Source organism: Scardinius erythrophthalmus, assembly GCF_964197995.2.
Source record: "Scardinius erythrophthalmus genome assembly, chromosome: 22".
Classification (NCBI taxonomy): Eukaryota; Metazoa; Chordata; class Actinopteri; order Cypriniformes; family Leuciscidae; genus Scardinius; species Scardinius erythrophthalmus.
Window position 1 is genome coordinate 16,147,016 of NC_138242.1, and position 20,002 is coordinate 16,167,017.

Genomic DNA, 20,002 nt, shown 5'->3' on the forward strand with positions numbered 1-20,002 from the left:
GTAAAAGAGTACTGTAGAGGAGAAAGCTGTCGAAAGATTAGAAAACCAAATGCATTTTGCTCTATCATCTATAATTCTATCTTCATGTAACCCAAAGCAAAATTCAATACTGTAAAACATCGCAATATATGAGTGTGTGTCACTGTCCTTGACGCCAGCCATGACCTTTCCCTGTACAAACAGTTGAAGATACATTATGGCCATGACATTTCAATGTAGAGCTGGCTGAGCAACTTTATTAGATAACAGCACTGGACACTACAGCCACAGCAGCTGCTGAATCAGGTCCTCTGGGGTTGGGGTAAAATTTACTCCTGCGAGACGTAATAAAAGGGCACATGTGATTCATATCAGTGCTTATTACTGAGTGTATGTGTATATAGAGACTGATAACTCTGCTTCTAAGAGGTTTATGAACAGTTGTTGTCAGAGGGATGATTAAAGCTAAGGTCGGATCCGTGTGGAGTTTCAGCTTTGCAACTGTTCTTTGTGTTATTTAGTCGGCTATAACAGAGTATTTAGAAAGGGGTTTAAATCATTTTTGAGGGTCAGACATAAATGAGCAAAGCTGGTTATCTAAAGGATAATTTGTGCAAAATATTTTTGAAGAATTTGATCAAAAATACATTAAAACATGAACCTTTAGAAATCATTCTATTATGCTATTTGGTGCATTTCTTATTATTATCACTGTTGAAAACAGTTGCACTGCTTAATATTTCTGTGGAAAGTGTAATAGGCCTACTTTTTTCGAGATTATTTGATGAATAGAAAATCCAAAAGAACAACATTTATTTGAAATATAAATATTTTGTAACACTGTTACATACTGTCACTTTTTATCAATTTAATTCATCTTTCGGAATAATGAAATATCAATTCAAATTTTTAGGTATAGGCCTAATCCTACTGCCCCCAAACTTTTGAATGTTATATTATTAAATTGTGATGTCTAAAGACCAAACCCAACACATGTCTATCAGGCAGCCCATGTGTTTCCTCCACAAATATTATATTCTGCAATGATTAACATGAATGAGAATATTTTAACAATAGCCAGAAGGAATGGTTTGTGATTGACTGCAAAGAAGTAGTGAGACATTTCTCAACTATATTAAATTGAGGTTCCAACAGCAGAAGACGTTGTTGAATGCAAAGCAAATTAGTTAATTTCAGATTTGAAGTCAAATGAAGTTAAATTAAAAAACAGATTCAGTAATTAACTGAAACTTCCTCAGAGCTGCAGCTCAGGGATTCTAATTAACAGATAAAGGTTCAGTCAGTGCACTCTTTTCAAAAGAATAACTTTCAGTTTTGTTTGTTGCAATCCTTGCTGGTTAACAACATTAACCCCAACATAACACAAATTGCCAATCTTAACAAAACATAAATCATGAGCGTAGTGTCTGTTATCCCTTAAAACCCCAAAGTGAACCCTTAATGATCCTATAATCCTTTGTAATTTGGCTAAATAATGCAAAAACACCCAACAACAATTAAAACCCAGGGCCCAAACCCTCATTATGACATCACATCTGGGTCCTAAAACAAAGCAACACTTTAAAGACTGTGTGGGCTCTGATTTGTGTCTTCAGTCCCGACTGCTGTTATTAAACAGCTTTAGCGTAGATTAATGTCAAATCCACCACATCAATCTGGCACCTCCACCAGATGCTTACCGCACGAATAATGAAGCAATCAACACGACCGCTCAGGTCGTTAATTATTCGATGCTAGCCGGTCACCGGGGATGCTCTATAGCCAAAATGTATGGTGGGGGAGGTGCTATGTTTATGTATTTCCATGTGTATTCATACATGCTTTAACGAAGACAGAAGTTTAATTACACAAAAGATGGAGGGCTCTGGCAAGCCCTCATCAGTCACAGCTGAATTAATGAATAGGTAAACAGTGACAGAGCTAATGCTAACGTAGCTTTAGCTCATCTGTGATCACACCATAGATTCAGTTTATTAATAGCTAACCAAAGATACTAACAGTGCTGAAGCCACAGGGATTATAACATCAACAATGCAGCATCAGGCTAAAGACACTTAATAGCCTCATGAGATAGTTGGCTATTATAATTGCCTGAATTATTTGACTCTATATACACATATACACACGTTTCTGTGTGAGTGAGTGTGTGTCTGTCAAGTCAAGTCAAGTCAAGTCATCTTCATTTATATAGCGCTTTTAACAATGTAGATTGTTTCAAAGCAGCTTTACAGAGATAAACGTATAATTTAAGGTAAAAGAGATTGTTAGTACTGTATGTGTGTGCGTTTGAGTGGGAGAGAGAGCGGGAGAAAGAGTAATGTGCTTTCTGTACACAATAAAACGTAATTTTGTTACAAAAAACGGAAATAATTTGTTGTTTTTATATTATTGTTTACTATATTTATTTGCTTGGTCATTGTTGATGTGGGTTTTGGTTATTTTGCTGTTGTAGACTGTAAAGGACCTTTGAAATAACAGAAATCATTTGGCGAAGCGATATGGACATGCAATGCAGCCTAGACCTGCCTGGAACCAATCAACCAATCAGATTCAAGCATTCAACCGTAGTTTATATGTGTATATATATATATATATATAGAGAGAGAGAGAGAGAGAGAGAGAGAGAGAGAGGAGAAAGAGAGAGAGAGAGAGAGAGAGAGAGAGAGAGAGAGAGAGAGAGAGAGAGAGAGAGAGAGAGAGAGAGAGAGAGAGAGAGAGAGAGAGAGAGAGAGAGAGAGAGAGAGAGAGAGAGAGAGAGAGAGAGAGAGAGAGAGAGAGGTTTCACTTTATTTTTGATGGTCCTTTTAACACATTCTGTTGTTGACTACAAGGAACGTTGACCCTACATGTCTACTAACTCTCATTATAGTGTTAGTAGAGTATTAGCCTGGTAGACTGGTAGGGTTAGAATAAGTTGACGTAGTTGCCAAGTTACTTATAGTCAGTAGAATGTCTGTTGGGAGAGCATCACAATAAAGAGTTAGCAGATATTAAGCAGACAGTCTACTAATACTCTAATGAGAGTTAGTTGACATGTAGTTGCAAAGTTACTTATAGTCAACAGAATGTTCAAAAGGGACCATCACAATAAAGTGTTACATATATAACAGTAATGTAATAAAAAAGGCTGTGAAGAGAAATTAAAGTCATGAAATCTGGTGTGACAATGGTTTAATTGGCCATTATACAAATTACTTAATTTCAAAATGCTGCGATAGACCAATCAGAATCAAGTATTCCAGAGAGTTGTGTAATAAATACAAATATGTATAAACATGTACATTTCTAAAATATATAAAACCAACCCTGGCTCACTGGAAAAATGTGCCTGTGGCAACATTTCTGCCAAATTACATTACATTGCGTCTTGCATGTTTCACAACACTTTCAAAATTAAATGTCTAGTCAGTAGCGCTAAAAGCTTGTTTAGTTTTATCTAGTTGTTATATATAGAGACAGTTTGGAAATTAAGGCTGCATCTGAAATTGGATACTACTTCCCTACAATAGGTGAAAAAAAAAAATCATGTGACAAAAGAAGTATGTCCGAATTCACAGTACTCATAAAAGAGTAGGCAAAAAGTACAAGCAGAATGAAATCAGCCAGAGAAAAACTCCAGCCAGACAGAATGAATGTCAATGGCTTTGCTCTGCTCTGTTTATGGCTGGTCTAGTTAAATGTCAAAAGCTTTACCCAAGAGAGTCCGTCCTCATTCCAGACTGGTACTGAATTTGTAGGCACCTCACTTCTCTTCTCTCTGTCTGTCTTTTATAACCGATGTATCACATCCCATCCAATTTCTCAGTATATCTACCCGTAGTCTTATGTGCTTCATTTTCAAGTAAGTTACAAACAGTCATGGCCAGGCAGCCATATTCATTTTTTGTCATTCTTTTCTTAAGTCTCATATACATTTTCCTTCTTCTTTTTCAGTTACTTGTGCGGCTACAGGAATTAAAATGTAAGACATTTTAGACTTTTAAAGTTTATTAAAAAAATCCAGCCTTAAATTTACATTTATTTGACTAGCTAAAGTTGTTGAGAGCTTTATCACGGACAAATACAGAAATGGCTTTGAGAGATACAGACAGAGAGCTCATAACTAAATGCAAACTTGAATCGAAAATGTCTTTAAAATCAAATTCAGCACATTTAGCAACAACTATCTCAATTTCACCTAAAATAAACATCGATTCAGCAGTTTGTGGCTCTTATTGAGTCCCTTATCTGCAGTGGGTTGGCACTGACAAGGCAAATTCTGCAAATGTTTTAAGCTGTTTTATGACTCTTCCCAAACCAAAAGGAAATGCTAAGTCATCTCTTTTCTTTCGGGTACTCACCGTTCAGAAGAGCTGAGGCATTAGCACAGGCTGAGCTCCAAAACGCCTGACATCTTGAAATGTATGAACTGATGGGAACGTAACAAGAGAAATGTAGCCTAAACTCATATTTATATGACATTTTCAAAGGCATTTCAAACAGGATCTTTGAACATGGAGCCAAAGGCTCAGAAATCATTAGTTGCATACTTGTTTAAGGTCGTGAAACGGTGAAAAAAACATCAGAGATTTGTGTGCCTGTCATGAATCAGTGTGAATCGATGTGTCTTCCCAACCAAAGCTTTACAATGAGACATCACTGTAGGTGACAAATAGTTTAGCACATATGAATGCAGTCATCTATGTCACTGTATGTCATACCTCCAGATTTTGATGTATCACTCTGTGACAAAATCCATGTGTGTACTGAATCGAAACAGCTGTATTTCAAACCACTGGAAATCCAGCACTGTTTAAAGCACATCATAAGTGTTTCACTGCATCCATGGTGATGCAGTTAGTACAGACAGATCTGCTCACACATGAATGTACACAGTTCCCCAATTCCGGTGTGGAAGTGTTATTTATTATAGTCAGCAGCCCTGGATATGGAAATTCATTTTCTCACCTGACGTTCCTCTTTCTGTCTTATTCAATATTAATGTCATCTCACATTACCAGCCAGGTTTACCACATCCGTTAAATAGAAGGCTTTCTTAGATGCATACACCCATAATCATGGACCTGCATCCTCACAAATGGAATAAAAAACTGTGAGAAGAAAGGAAAAGAGAACAAGCAAAGAAAAAAAGAAAAAAAGTTATAGAGTAAAAGTAAAAGCTTTTAGGGGGAAAACAGGGTTGTGTAACCTAGCAAAAATCTGGGCTGGTTACTGAAAGGTTGTAGGTTCAAATCCTTTCAAGTGTTGATTCATCAACTATCACCATGGTGCCATTGCGCAAGACACTTAATAAAGCCAGCCTAAAACGGAAGTACCAAGCTATTGTGGGTGCTAGAGTGTTGCTAAGGTGTTCTGAGTGGGTTTTAGCATGTTTAGCCATTTTCTGGCATGTTCAATCATTCAAAAAAGACTTTAATTACACACCCCTCCAAGGCTTGACATTAACACCCACCAAATGCGGGTTCATTTCAGCAGTGGCGTGTAACGCAGTCACTACTGAATTTTATATATAATATTTACAGTTTTCAATTGTAGTTTTTTAAAAATGCATCTGAAATAATAAACTAAATGCAATGTAGTGTTGTCAAAAATATTGATATTTTGATACATATCGATTCTGAAATATCTGAAACGCTTCCAATACTAATTTTCCACAGAATAGATACACAATACCAGCTGTGCTTTCTCGCTCTCTCATCTCTCTCTGACAGCGAGTGACACACAAACCCGCCTCCCCTCACTCGTTTCATTTGCTCCGGATGAATATTGTTGGTGTTAAATGGCTTGAATTTCGGCATTGTGCGTATTTGTAACGGAGGCCAGCTAGTAGTTGCTGTGCGAGTAAACCGCAGCCTGCAGTCTTTAGCCTCCTTGTTAGAGCGCCTGACTCTCATGCCGGAGACCCAGGTTCGAGACCCACACGGAGCGGGGGGTGAGAGGGGTTACATATTGTCCATTATTTTACTCATTCTCGCAGATTTTGTGCTCACACCCAAAGTGAGCCCACATAAAGCTGCCTCTCAGTACTAAATTAAATATCTTTTTGACTGCTTATTGCGCTTAAACAGTAAAATAGCAACGCATTCTCATCCTAGGGCGTCATATACTTTTTATGATAATACTGAAGTATTATTCATGTCAGATGCTCATTTGGAGCAGAATGAGTAACACATTACAATTTTATATTGAGGACTAAACCCATAGTATGCGCAAAAGTAATAGTGATGTCTTGGCAAGCACCACTTATGACAAGAATAGAAGAATAATAGTGGATGAGCACACAAAACAGAGCCTTCACTTAGATCTCAGACATAAACAACAACGACATATGCTTTTGACATGACTAAAAAATAAGCCACAAGTCAGAGAGGTTGCAGAGAGGTTGTATGAATTGATTAGATCTTCTCTTTGCACAAACTAAAAAAAAAAAAACACACACAAGCACACCGGCATAAAACATAAAGCTTTTATCTCCAGCAAGCTCTCATTTACTGCAGGAGTCAGATAAGGAATAAATCACAGTCTGCAGTGTTATTGCACTATACGAGATTTTGAGACACAAACCTAAAGGTGTCAAAACTAAATCTCAAGACAAAAATACCTGCACTGAGACAAAACCACAGATTTATTGTAGACTGTTCGAATAAAAACAACGCCTTTACTAAAATGAGTGTGTCTGGATATGAGTTTTATAGGTCATGTACTATTAAACAAAAATTGCATGTGATTTATTATATAAGAGAAACATTGATTGAGGTCACCTACCTGATGTTACATTCTGAAAGGCTTAAACATAATTAAGATGCACCAGGCAGCACAAAAACAAATTTAGACTTCGTTATGGTATTTGGCAAATGTCAGAAAGATCTGACCCTTCACCCTGTTTAAAACGACAAAGCCTTTGTGGCACAAAGAAAAGAGATTTAAAAACACAAAAGCAGGAAGACAGCTTGAAAGGAGACCTGTGATGACCTGTAATTTGAACCTTGTCCAGACTATTTACCTGAAACCTTAGCAGGATTCAGTCTCTTTACTAGTCTTTTCCTTCCTGTCTGCTTGATAAAACAAACATTCACAAGATCAAGATGTTCATGTCCATGTCCGACATTTATGTGATCTAATTTAATCACCCTTAAATATCACGTAAAAAGAAAACAAACTGCGCTTGGTCACTTGACATATTTACATTTGATGCTGATCGTTAAATATGTATATCTCACTCTACGAGACTAATTAAAGGGGTGGTATAATCCCCTTTTCACAAGATGTCCCCAGAGTGTGTATGTGAAGTTTTAGCTCAAAATACCCTACAGATATTTTTATACAGCATGTTAAAGTTGTCACTTTTTGAGGGTGTGCAAAAACGCACAGTTTTTGTGTCTGTCCCTTTAAATGCAAATGAGCCGCTGCTTCCGGCACAGAGGGCGGAGCTTCAACAGCTTGTGTCCTTTTACCTCACATAGACATGCACTGAAAATTTCAAAACCTTTTAGCCTTTTATGTTCAAACCGGAGTCAGACAATGATGGAGTGACTCAAGAAGAAGTGACAACAAGTAGACAACATCTCTGAATGGTTAGCTGATGAATTTATGTAGCTTATGTGTAGTTATCCTCTAGTCAATGATTAGCATATTCTGTCTTGATAATCTATAAATCGTGTTCCAGGGGCGGGGTTTATGTAAATTTTAGGGTTGGTGATGTCACTAACCCGGGAGGAATGTCGTGTAGTCCCTACCAGCCGTTTGTTGTAGTCCTTAAAAAGTGATTTCTTTAAAAGAAAATATCTCCCTTTGCTTTGAACTTTGAGCATCGTAACTTTGCAGATGTTGTTTATGCTCAAACAGCAACATTACACACGAACTAAACTTAAAAAAGTGAAATCATAATTAACCACCCCTTTATACATTGACATAATAACATAAGATCACATTAATCTGGCTTGATGTAGCAGAGCATTTCTGTATAAGCAAACCCCCCACTGCTCGACAGATGAGATTAATTTAATCAGAGGTACATCACGACTATTAGCTTTTCCGTCTTTGACATTCAACTAGGTTTAACAAGACAAAATGATCAAAAAGTCTAATATGATCTATGAAGCTTGTTATTTGGAGGAAGCATAATTCGCAGAGATGGAGTTTGTCATTTTCTTAAAGTACTTAATGTGCGCGTCCAATTTAATGACATTTTGTCTTAATAGGCTTAAGTTAGTGATCAAGTTAGAGTTGATAAAGTCTTAATACAAAGCTCGTAAGAGAGGATCTGTTTAAAGAATCTAAAGAGACTGTTTGTTTTTTTACACCATGTTAGTCATTTATAATGACTTAACTGTATTACTGTATTGAAAGGAATGATTCTTTGCTAAAACCTCAGCAGGGAATATGATTAAAATATCATTTGTGAAGTGTAGGTGGAGTCCTAACAGTAAGAACATATCCAAGGCACTCTGTATCACAAAAGGAGCTCACAGCTGAAAATGACATAATCAACTCAAAATGAAAAAGGTTCTATTATACTCCCCAGGGAAGGGGCCCACATATAATTTTGGCTTTTAAAGATTTCGCTTTTGGTACAAAACATTTTTATGCAATCGCATTTTATGGAACTCAACAAGACTCAAGAATAAATCTGTGTCCTAAATCAATTCCAAAAATCAAAAAAAAAAAAAAAAAATGTTAATTGAACATTATACATCATGGTCATATTTTTTATTTTTTTTTAGGGGGATATGTGCTTGAAAATAATGTCACATTGCACAATTTTCTTCATATAAAAACAATTTATTATTTCATTAACTCTTTCATTTATATTTATTTCTTTTGATTTTGGAGCGAAATATGGCTTGGACATTTTGTGAGATTCAGCCATGAAGAAAAACCATTTTAGTGAACATCAACATCACTGATATACTTCACAAGAAATCTTCGCAACCATTACAAATAACCAAAATCTGCAAAACGACCAATAGACCTTATTCACAGCAGCGCCATCTTTGATTTTTATCGTGAATGAAAGCGAGGCTGTGAGGGATAGTCATACATCTCTTCAGTGGGTTGTACTGTTATTGTTTTTTTGGATTGTTCTGCAGACGAAACGCTGCAAAAATATCTTTCCGAGAAATTTCAGTAGACAAAATCTCCAGGCAATATGAGCTGTGGAAACTTAAAGTGATCTAGGAGCTTTATACAGCTTTCTACAGCGGATGCCATTGAAAACACAGCAAGTCTATCCCTCACAGCCTCGCTTTCATACCTGTCATGGCGCTGCTCTGAATAAGGCCTATTCTTGCTGTTATTGCCATGCTGACTATGACAACATTGAGGTTTCGTCAAGCTCAGTAGCAACAAGACAATTTCTAAGTAAGGCAATTGCAATTTCAAAGGTGGCTTGTTAGCAAGGGGGCCTGTTTATCATTAAGTCCATATAATCCTGCAGCTTGGGTGGAAGTTGCTGGGTTTGGTCACTAATGGCCTAGTCAGTGCCAGACACCTGCCAGCATCACATGACTGCTCTGGGTGGGCTAGTATGCAACAGGGGGTAAAGGCGGGATGCCTTCCCCCCTTCCCAATCTCTCTCGTCCGTCGCCCCTCCGTCCAGTCAAAGTAAATCCTATTAGCATTGTTCATCTGGCCCACATAGCTAAAACGCTAAAGGATTCTGGGTAAAGAGTTGTGCGTTTCTCTCTAACCGTCTATATCTTTTGATTATTCTCTTTTAATATTTAAAAATCAATCAATTCGTCTGGTTTCATTTGTTGCTATTAAAATGCACATTACATTGAGTTTAATGGGTTTTATGAAGTTTAATGTTTAATGAATTCATATTTCAGCACTTTGAAGGAGATGTTTAAGGAGCATTTGTTGTATGATATATTAGGGGAGAATCTAAAGGTTTCATAAGTGAACTGAACTCTCCTTCAGAGCATTACATCTCCTTAAGAGGGATTTTATCATCTTAAATTAGGTGAGGGTGCAAGAAAACTCAACAGAGCCAATCCTGGGGATCAAGACTTAAGAAACCCTTCAGGGTGGATTTTGTCAAGTAGTCTACGCTGAACATCCTCAAGACTGCATATCATAGCCAGGTCATAAAAAATGCATCCACTATAATGCCAAAAAGCATGCTGAAAATGTTCCAGACACTGTTCCATATGACTATATTTATGAATGCATTTGAATTGGACATTGGAAATGATCATTTTGCAGCTATCTTTATTTAGTGGCTCTAAAAAAGGTATTTAGACATTTTGGGCAGCCAAGTCACAATTAAAAATGTATGAATGTTGTTGCATTAGATACAAAATAGCAAAAATAGCAAATAGCATTAGAGTTTGTGGATTTATAAAATGAGATGCCCTCAAGTTCACATTGTTCTACTAACAACCAGATCCATTTAATCTCTATTTTGAACAAACAAACAAAAAACGTATTTTGTTAAATGTTGGGTTACACTTTATTTTAAGGTGATGTTGTTACAGTGTAGTTACACAATTATGAACTGAGTAATATTACTTAACTACATGTACTTACTATAGGGTTAGGGTTATTTGCTTGTAAATTTGCATAACTTACTATTTCTATAGTAACTACATGTGACATGTAACTTTGTCATCTTAAAATAAAGTGTCACCTTAGTTTGATATTTAGTTGATATTCATACATTTTATGCGCCCAAATACTTTTTGGAACCGCTACAAACATTATTGCATTGAGTACATTTCATACTGATGAATAGAACCACCATCCATGCTCATTATTATATTATGAAATCCTTGTTTGAAGTGACTGTTCGGTCTGGAATAAGCAGCAGTGCCAAATAAAGCTGAAGACCTTTGATCAGAGGCAAGCCAAGAAACTCACTCTGACAGCCTGAAGCCATCAACTGATAAAACCCTTGCTATGAAGCCACACAGAAGCTACAAGACTGTATAAAAGAGCCAATCCAGTACATTCTATAGGGTCGGCTTCTTCGGCATCTTAGTAGAATTACAAACGTGAAAATGTATGAGTGTGTGCGGATGTGTGTCTTATCAGGATCAGGAAGAGTGGTGGCGGTCATGGAATTCCAGGAATTCCCCCTACACACACTTCACGCTCCATCAGTCCTCCCCTCATCTCTCTTTCCCTCTTATCTTCCTCATCCATCCCTAGCGCACTCTCTAATCGTTGTAATGGCTGTCCTGTCGCCCGCTGCCCTTCCTTGCAACAGGGACATGGGAAGACCTGTTGTCACTATCAGCATTGCCCTTTGGGTAATTTAAGACACCTGCTATGTCGATGCATCAAGAAATTCAAGTAGACAGGGCAGTACTAGTACTTTGTGCATGCTAAACAGCATGTTCAATATTTCAGTGTATCAAACTCACCCGAGATGCTAAAGGTGCACAGCGGTTCAAGACACTATCACAAATTAGGTTAAATTAATTGTTTACCCAGAAATATAAGTTTTGACATCCTTTACTCACCCTCATGTTGTTTCAAATCTTTATGACTTTCTTTCTTCTGTGGAACACAAAGTCATAAGTTTAGCAGAATGTCCAAGCTGCTCTTCTTTATGATGAAAGTAGATGGGAGCCATGGCTTCCAAGCTCCCAAAAGGACCAAAAGCTGATAAAAGTAGCCCACTTTACATCTGTGCTGTATTTAAAGTCTTGTGAAACTTTGTGAAGCTTTGTCTGAGAGACAGACTGAAATTCAAATCGTTATTCACTAAAAATATTGCTTGTAGACTTGGTTAACATTTACTTTCGTTATAAGGAAAGAGCTGCTTGGACATTCTAACATTCCCTTTCGTAAGAGTTACGTCAGTGACTGACGAAATTGGACGAAATTGGGGGCTTCTAAGCGAAACCCTCAATTTCGTCAGTCACTGACGTAACGTCTCCGTTCCCAACTCAGGGAACGAGGGTTACATACGTAACCGAGAAGTTTTCTTTTCTGTTCCACAAAAAAAAGTTATACAGAACTACAACTCGGAAGACATGAGGGTGAACAAACACTTGTGAAAAATTGTATGTGCACTTGTAGTGTAATCATTTTTTTAAGCTCTTGCATATAATATATAATACAATATATTATATTAATGAAATAAAAGACCACTTAAGTGTACTTAAAGATGAATTCATCACTTTAAAAAGTTCACTTTGTTATGTAAAAATAAAAGTTTTACTTTAAAGTATATTTTAAATTAATGTTTTAATAATCTTTTGTCACACTTCAAGAAACAAACTTATTTTGATTTGTTGTTAACATACTAAAGAACATATAAAGTACTTTATTATAATTTTAAAGGGATGCTCCACTTTTTTTGGAAATAGGCTCATTTTACACCTCCCCCAGAGTTAAACAGTTGAGTTTTACCGTTTTCTAATCCATTCAGCCGAACTCCAGGTCTGGCGGTACCACTTTTAGCATAGCTTAGCATAGATCATTGAATCGGACAGGACCATTAGCATCTCTCTCAACAAAAATGACAAAAGAGTTTCGATATTTTTCCTATTTAAAACTTGACTCTTCTGTAGTTACATCGTGTACTAAAACCGACGGAAAATGAAAAATTGCAATTTTCTAGGCTGATATGGCTAGGAACTATACTCTCATTCCTGCGTAATAATCAAGAAACTTTGCTGCCGTACCATGAGTGCAGCAGGCGTAATTATATGACGCAGTGCCTGAAAATAGTCCCCAGCTCGGTAACTTCCAACATGACCAGGATTAAGTTTGTCTAACCTATTAGACCTATTTTCAGGCGCTGCGTCACATCATTACGCCTGCTGGACTCATGGTACGGCAGAAAAGTTTCTTTATTATTTCGCAGGAATGAGAGTATAGTTCCTAGCCATATCAGCCTAGAAAATCGCAACTTTTCATTTTCCGTCGGTCTTAGTGCACGATGTAACTACAGAAGAGTCAAGTTTTAAATAGGAAAAATATTGAAACTCTTTGGTCATTTTTTTGAGAGAGATGCTAATGGTCCTGTCCGATTCAATGATCTATGCTAAGCTATGCTAAAAGTGGTACCGCCAGACCCGAAGTTCGGCTGAATGGATTCGAAAACAGTAAAACTCAACGGTTTAACTCTGGGGGAGTTATAAAATGAGCCTATTTCCAAAAAAAGTGGAGTATCCCTTTAACTGCAGTCTGTTATTCAATATCATATTTAAAGTTAATATATTTAAAATGTATTAAAGTTCAACATCATCATTACAAATCTGTAATTACAAGTGTTCAAATTTATCAACAGAAATGACATTTAAGTATATTTTAGTTTACCATAAATGCTTGTCAGTACATTTGGCAGTATAAATAATGAAATTACAAATAAAAATTTACTTAACACCTACTTACAGTAAGTGGGGCAAAAACACTCTAAAGATCAGCTAATTGTATTTAATTTAAATCATAATACATTCTCATTTAATCTCAATTAACATGCAATGATGAAGTGTCGAAAACAATACATTCAGTTAGCTCTTAAGTATATTCTTTAAAAGTGTATGATTTACATCATCTTTTTAAAAGTAGCCTATACTGAAATGATAACAGAATTTTACATTTTGGGTGAACTTAAAAAAAAAAAAAAACTGAACTGAACTTTTCTTTCTCCTTCTGTTTGTTATTCCTGATAATGTTCAGCTCGACTGACCGAAACCGAATTTCTATATGGGAAGGAGCTCAGGCTGATAGAATCATCAGTGTCTTACAGGAAATGGGAGGAAATGTCCTATCAGACAGTGAGGGACATCTCAACTGCCCCTGTATAACCTCATTTACTGAAGCTCAGAAATATCCTTAGAAGAAACTCATTTCTAAAACTGCTAATGTAGGGTGGCATTTAAAGGAGTGCATGTCAGTATTCAGGAAAAGAACACGTTGTTTTTCTTCCGTTGCGCCCGTGTGTCGGGTTTTTCCTGTCTACTGGGTTTTATGAGCATGGAAGTGCGGAGTTCATTCACTGTCCTCAAGATCTAGAGTATTTAGGCATGAGACACATTGCATACCAGGCTGTACCATTCTCTCCTGGGTCATATGGGATTGTAATTGAGACTGGAAATGGTTGAAAGACGGAGAGAAAACAGAATGGAAATATTGGCCTTTCTTTCTGTATAGTCTTTGATAAGGCTTCCTGCTTGACCCTGAATTTTTTCCAGATGTTGATTGTTTTTAATTGATATGGGATGTTTTCCTATTCTGTAACTCTATTAGATTGCAGGAAGCCTGGTTGCTATGATGATATGCGTCCCATTGACACATGAGTGATGTTTGGTGTGGCCAGAGGTGACACCACAGGACAGTTGATACGTTGTTGTCCTGGTCTGGTTACTGCCACTCTGAAATGACCTCGATTCACGAGGACAATGAAGGATCATCCATAATCACACCCAAAAACAAGAGATTAAAATGGCTACTTTGAAAAATATACAAATATATAATATTTAAATCTATTTAAACAAATATATTATAATTTACCGTTCAAAAGTTTGAAATTGGTAAGTATTTTTGAAAAAAGTAGCTTATGCTCATAAAGGCTGCAGTTATTTAATAAAAAAATACAGTAAAAACAGAAATAAAATATTGTGACTTTTTTTTTAAATGTGAAAAAAAAAAAACTGGGGGGGGGGGGGGTATTTTTTTCCATGCAAACTAAATGAAAATAAACACGACTCTGTTTTTTACAGACACTTAGGTCATTTTTAAAGAATGCCATGTTTAGAGAAAAACGAACATAGATAAAGACGCTGCCGTGAAGCAAGTTAACCAACGGAGGGGAAAGGGTGATGTCCTTTGCCCCCAATGAATCAAAGTTCCTCCTCCACTTTTCACAAAACACTCACTGCTTTGCAGCCTCGTATCAGGTGAAACCTTCCTGAACAAGTTGTCAGCTACATATGTCAGTGTCTTGCCACTTGACCCAAGACCCGACTCCCTCCCTCTACCTCCCTATTGGACAAACCAGCGAGGTATTGTCCCGGAGAACAAAGCATATAGTTGGGGGTGTTCTGTTAAGGACTTTGACTAACATTCCTTTCACAATGCTCTCTGGCGACCAACTTTTAATGACCCTGCACTTCAAAACATTTACTGTTCTGTGGGACGGCAACACACACACACACACAAATGGAGCATCTTTATGGAGAGGACCCCTTCTAACGGCCTCAAGCTTTAAGAGAGTTGCCTCATTATTTAGAACTGAATATTAATGAATGAGCCCCAGGGTAAAGGAAACATTCACTCTGTTCTTTAGCCTTTCTACAGACGTTCCTGTAATACGTAGTCAAAGCCCCGAGGTAATAGGTTGAATTCCCAGGGAGAAAACAAATAGTAGGCCTATAAGATTTATACTCTATCTTGAATCTAAATTATTTAGGATAAAAGCATCTATCAAATGAACACATTTAGTTATGATCCTAAACCACTTGAGATTCCAAAATGGACTTTTGCATGCCAACAAAATGAAACAAAGAAAGAAGAGGATGCTGAAATGAAGATGTTTGACTGATAGCAAAATGGCTGAAGTGACAAGCATATCCGATATATATGTTGATTAAATGAATGGCAGAGAATGAATGCTTGCTTCCTTTAGTAATTTATCCAAACAATACATTAAGTAAGTTTGTCATTAAGGGACCATTTATCTCTAGGCTACATCTATCACAATCTATGAGCAGGTGCAGCCATGTGAGTTACTAAGGCAAAGGAAGGGTGAGAAAAGCTCTAATGTCTCTTACCTTATAAGAATATGATGGAAAACGATCAAATACGCCTGTAGAATAACATGTTTATCTGCGTTATATCCTCAGAATCCTCCTGACTATGAAACACACAATGATCTTTCACGGGTGGTGATACCGTAAAGCTTCCCTAACTCTCCTTCAGCGGCAGCTCACAATAAATAAAGGCTGATACCCCCAGTGTGTGTGTGTGAGTGTGTGTGTCGAGAGAGAGAGAGAGAGAGAGAGAGAGAGAGAGAGAGAGAGAGAGAGAGAGAGAGAGAGAGAGACTATGATTAGCAAGCCGTTACTCTATGACTAAGGTTAGGGATCGATTGTTGTTCAGTTCTATTTAGAAATTAACGGAACAAATTGATTCTCGTGACGTTCGGGTCCGTTTTGCGGACAGAAAACCGAACTAAAATAGTCTGACAGTGTTTCCTACACTTCTGTTCAGCACATCGCTACTGAACAGCACAGCGCCACTGTAGTCCGAATTTCAAATGAATGAATCTCTTGAGTCGGAACTTTTTAGTGTTTTGAAAAAAGCAATAGTCCAATTCGAATGATTCGGAACGAATACCTGTTATGAGCCGGTTCTTTTCAGTAAAGAAATTACATTTATGAATCCGTCGGAGAGCTGAAGCCTAGCCTACTTAAAAGGATAGCTCCCCCCCCCCCCCCAAAAAATAAAATTTTGTCATCATTTACTCACCATCATGTTGTTCCAAACCTATATAAGTTTCTCTCGTCTGTTTAAATTAAAAGAAGATATTTTAAAGAATGTCAGTAACCATACATTAATTTCTAGTCAGCCGTAGAAGCCTACCAACATTCTTGAAAATAGCCTATCTTCTTTTTTTGTTCAACAGAAGAAAGAAACAACTTGAGAGTAAGTGTCGTGATGACAACATTTTTGCATGAACTATCCCTTTAAGGCTTGTGAAATTTGTGAGAAACTTTTGGTTAAAGGTGCTCTAAGCGATCCAGGGAGACGTTACTTCTTGTTGACATTCGAATTGTTGTCAAACAAAACGGAGGCTAGCTAGACCCTCCCTCCTCCTCATCCCGTCTCCTCCTTCCTCCCCTCCCTTCCTTCCGACGTAAAGGAAAGTCAAAATAGTCACTACAAACAAAGTTAAGTTTTACTGATACTTCATTCAATGTGTAATGTCACCAAGTTAGATAAATGCATTTATATATTGCAGAACAGAAAGCAGAAAAAGAGAAACATTATCTTAAAATTGTTTCACCACCTGAGGTTATAACTATAGCTCCCATACAAGGACGCAATAATAGCAAGATAACGTTAGCTTCGCGTTTCAGTGAGCATAAACAACGGCGGCGGCGTAAACAAATTTAGTCAAAGTTGTTAATAGCCTATAAATGAACATTCAAATTCATAACAAACAGTGGGTGAAAACAATCATTCACACAAATTGTCGCCCTACTGTGAATTTGCTTGTTCATTTACAATAGAGATCGATCGCTAGCTGCTAGAAACATACATGTTGTATTCACCAAAGTTAACGCTGACTGCTTAGTTCTAGCTAATTACATCCTTGTGTTGGTTTGACGAACATGAACGTCAGTTTAGAAAGAAAAACGGATTTACCTGTTCTGCAAAAACAGCAACTGAATGTCGGACTGGAAGCCCTTCTGCCGGCGGAGTTCTCGCCACCTTTTGAAGGTTTTTCCGATGTAAATTCGGGACTTCACGCGTTCCTTATCCTTGTCCCTCTTCTTTGCAATTTGTTCATCGGAACATCGTCTCTTTGGTCGTGTGTCGCGGCTGTCGCCATAATTCAAACTTCCCTCTTCATGCTTCTCTGTTCTCTCTCCTCCACACCCCCTTCACGTGCACGCGCACTAACTCCCCAAACCCCACCCTCCAATACTTCTTGTCGGTTATTGGCTGGAACTCTGTTTATTATGTTTCGTGGTGCGGGTGAGCCCAGTTTGTTTTTGTTGCCGTTTGTGGAGCCTGTGGTGTCTAGAGAGACCGCGTTTTTTTACAGTGTGTTCAGGGGACAGACAGCTAGTTGATAGTGAGGAGATGTTTGCTGTATGTGACAAAAAATGTTTTGGCCTAAAAAACGCGTTGCATCACTTAGAGCACCTTTAACGTAGGCTAGTTGTAGGCTACACATTTTGAGTTTTGTTATTATAAAATTAAATTTGTTTAGTATTTTATTTAAATAATCGTTAGGGCCTATTTTAAATAATTGCATTAAAAGAAAAAGAAAAAGTTATTTTTCGTTTGTTTTTTTTTTTTTGTAAACTAATCAATAGGCTACCGATCGTTTTATGCTGAAATTTTTAATTATTCCATCATTAGAGACTTCTGATGTCAAAAATCCCATAAGATTTCCATTTCCTCCCCCCACATATTTCTACCTCCAAAATACGAAAGAATCGTTCATGGAACTGTTAGGGAACCAGAATCGATTCCGTATGATTCTCATCCCTATGACTCTAGAAATCACATCAGTTAACCAAGCAAGAACATTAACAACATCTTTCATGGGAGTGTAGCCTAAAGCCGAATGAGGAGAACCCACAAATCATCATCATCATCATCATCAAATGAATAAATAAATAAATAAATGCAATATTCCCAATTGATTTTAAGAGCTTTCATTCATCTTAGAGGCTCCAAAATCGAGTAAGCTACCAATGCGTAACGTTGTCATAATGTACGCAAAGAAAATACATGGAATGACAGCAGAATAACGAATAAGGAGTTTATGTCTACCTATATGGAGACTAGTCCGAAACCTCCTCCTTCTAGCCGAACCGGCTCATCAAAGCCTCCGCGTCACCGGTCCAAGTGAAACGCGCAACGCGCACATGCTTCCCGCACGGTATCAGACTGTCACATGAGCGGAGCGGTCAGCCCCTCTCCTGCTTCCCTCCAGCAGATATCTGAATCCAGTCCAACACCGCCCACCTCCCCAAAAACATAGGATAGCTTGCTTAGATCATAGACTGGTCATCAGAAACCAAGCAGCAGGTGGAGTTGAGTGATCTCAGACTAATGATGGTGCGTGTCGGTCACCCCGGCTCCAAAACTGTTCCGTAGACTGTATACGGCCACAGAATAACAATGAGCACATATTGCTGCACCAGCAAGCGGGCATCTGGGAAACTGGGCTGAGAGGGTTATTGTTTCTCCAGTGGTTTAACTTGAATTAGGCTAACCTGCTATAGGATGACAGGTCCGCCCTGAGGACCACACCAACTTAAGTACAAATCAGGGAATAGAAATAGGATGTATTAGAAATTAGTAGCTAAAGAGAAACGTATAAATAGGAAAAGAAAATTCAAATAGGTGAACCACCAGACAGCAACAGTGTTGGGCTAGATCCGGTCCACATCTGGTCCTCGTGGATGTGGATTCCATGTACGCTCTAGATGTGGCCCGGATCTGGGCCGACATTAGGTTGCTGTCTGGGAGGCTGCCCTGCGTGATATTTATGGATTTATACAACGCATAAAATGTCCTTACTACCCGACAGATGTCAGTGAAATAGTAAAATTGACAACTATCTCCTTGACAGCTTTGGGCTCTATAATATAGATCTATAATGATAGCCTTTCGTGTTCGATAGGTTCATAAATCGGAGTGAATCGTCCGAGCGGTTACTCGAGTAGGCTACGACTCGTCGAACCAAGAATCATAAGACCTATTTGATAAATATCAGCTTTTTATTAAATATTATTCAAACATGCTAAAAAAAAAATCTTTTTTTTCTGTTTTGTTTTCTGTGCTACGGAAGGCAGCAAATGTAAATGCCAATAAGGCCAGGCTACATTAAATTACTTGATATTTTATGAGCTCATTCATGGCTGCATAAAACTGAATTATGGAATTACAATACACACAACCTTATTAATATAACCTTATAGAAAAAATTATAATAATAAAAGCAATGCGTGTCATGCCACAATGTCAGGAAACACGATAAGTAAATGAATCACTGAATCGTGGGTTTGAACTGGGTCCAAAGCGTTCAAATGAACCGATTGACCAAAATGACAGAAAAAAAAAAAAAAATTAATTAATTTCAAACTAAATTCTGTAAACTCCCTTTCCTATTTGCCCTTGTATTGAAAGCGTAAAAAAAAAAAAATTACATTGTCTTGAGCAACAATAGACAACTGTGTCCTGATTTTAGACAGGAACAAAGGGACATTCTGTTCCACTTCAGTGGCATAATCCCTGTTCATATCTTACGGAAATATGGCCATTTTCCATGGCCTGCATTGGTCATAGGCCTCACAACATGCTA

General features: G+C 37.6%; 1 protein-coding gene across 3 annotated transcripts in view; it reads right to left on the minus strand.

Annotated features, from left to right (window-relative positions):
* Positions 1-18,653, minus strand: part of tmem108 (transmembrane protein 108) — a 64,093-nt gene extending 45,440 nt beyond the window's left edge. The window contains exon 1 of one of the 3 annotated variants that reach the window (XM_081352541.1): positions 18,466-18,653. The gene's annotated coding sequence lies outside the window, so the exon portion shown is untranslated. Of the gene's footprint in view, positions 1-15,728; positions 15,924-17,325; positions 17,651-18,465 lie in introns of those variants that run through there. The other 2 variants (XM_081352542.1, XM_081352540.1) reach the window with 2 other exon arrangements.
* Positions 18,654-20,002: the final 1,349 nt, after the last annotated feature.